This window comes from Eptatretus burgeri, chromosome 2 (genome assembly GCF_056783735.1).
Source record: "Eptatretus burgeri isolate ZD-2024b chromosome 2, Ebu_testis_v1, whole genome shotgun sequence".
Classification (NCBI taxonomy): domain Eukaryota; kingdom Metazoa; phylum Chordata; class Myxini; order Myxiniformes; family Myxinidae; genus Eptatretus; species Eptatretus burgeri.
In genome coordinates this window covers 52,436,924-52,438,492 of record NC_140962.1, presented here as the reverse complement: position 1 = coordinate 52,438,492, position 1,569 = coordinate 52,436,924, and the positions used below count along the sequence as shown (strand labels likewise).

The following is a 1,569-nucleotide window of genomic DNA, read 5'->3' as shown; positions in this document are numbered from 1 at the left end:
TTACCCAACCACCACCACCTCCAACCACCTTTTCACATACACATGTATATGGTCTCTTTGTGTAATGTGTTAAGATTGACAGCATTTGCATGTTTAATGGATACTCTATTTTCAAAGGAGTTTCTCATGAGCGGATGTTTTGAGATGTGCACGGAATTTAACATGCAAAATAAACAAAAGTTCTCATATTTATTAGTACACGTACCCAGGATGTGACATTGCATCGTCTTCGTGTTTTCTGTGTTTGTTTGTCGTGTCGTCGTTGTTCCACAGCTAATGCTCCTATTTATATTATCTTGCATCCCTCATTATCCTGAGAGGTTCACGTACTGCCGTCCAAAAGCGTTTAACCTCAGTAGAACTGGAGGAAGTTTTCTTTCTTGAGCCGCAACAGCAAACGTACTTGACGAGAGACGTACCTTTTAACGAAGAAAGCGGAAATTAAATTGTGTGCACTTATCTTGAGATTGCAGTGAGCCGGAAAGACAGTGCAACAATGAAGCTGCGGAGATGCACTGCAGTCGACATCATGGGTGCATCGTTCAATTTGAAGTGGAGGTAAAAAGTAATTTTCCAGGCCGCAGAGATTCAATCTGTGGGATGATTGTTAGAGAGGAAGAATTGTTGTTTGTGACAATTTTCTGCCTTTTTTATGAAAGACAAAACACTTGTGTGTCATCGGTGCAACGAATTGGTGCTGCCATTTATTGGAAGTGCCGTTCATGGTATGCGTCAGAGCACAATCTTTTTTTTTTGTCGTCCTTTCGTTTTTGTTTCAATCAGGGCCATCTCTCTATTACATATCTAAAATGGCGACGACTTGACCCCCACTCCCACCATCTTAAATATTTCATGCAATCTCATTTTCTCCCCTTGCCACTCTCCTCATAACCACTCTCTCCTAATATGCTCGTATAAAGATGGCCCCGAATGTTCGACAGTCACTGAACCGGTCTCTTGAAAGCCGAATCCTTGTTTGCATGTGATGCTTTTTGCAGGATTGTATAAATAAAATGAATTTGGTTGGTACAGTACAGTGTTTGTTCATTTTTCTGTTTCGACCTTTATTTGTGACGGCTGGCTGCGTTTATGACGTCTGAAGGTTGAGATTGGTGCTTCCCGAAAAATATGTGACTGGCATGGCCAAAAAGTCACCGATCTGCTTGCTTGGTCTGGCTTTTTGCTTGTGAATGTCCTCCTGACATTTCCCCGGAGCATCGTTCAGTTTGTCCTGCCATTTGCACACTCGTGGGCATCACTTTATCAATGATGGCATTTTGCATCTGTGTGAAGCTTTTATTGAATGACTTTCTCCAAACCATGGTGGTATATGCATCGTCCCATGACTTCCGACGCATAAAACCGTATCCCAAGTAGCAAACGTATCACAAATCACCAAGCTTGATCGAGGAAAATCCAGGATTTTTGGAAGTTAAGGGAGGAGGGGGCAGAGAGTCCAAATAAACTATCAGAAAAATACCTGGCCATCATCATGGCTGTATGCCTGGTGTTGGCTTAATGGTAAGGGTGGTGGGCTTGGGATCCGAGGATCCTGAGTTCAAATCCCAC

The 1,569-nt window shown here is 42.7% G+C and overlaps 1 protein-coding gene across 3 annotated transcripts in view; it reads left to right on the top strand.

The window, feature by feature from the left end:
• The window catches only part of LOC147032051 (atlastin-2-like), a 203,920-nt gene extending 202,889 nt beyond the window's left edge, over positions 1–1,031 (top strand). For all 3 annotated transcript variants that reach the window (XM_085869339.1, XM_085869338.1, XM_085869336.1), the window contains one exon: positions 1–1,031. This exon is cut by the window's left edge and continues 1,126 nt beyond it. The gene's annotated coding sequence lies outside the window, so the exon portion shown is untranslated.
• The last annotated feature ends 538 nt before the right edge of the window (positions 1,032–1,569 follow it).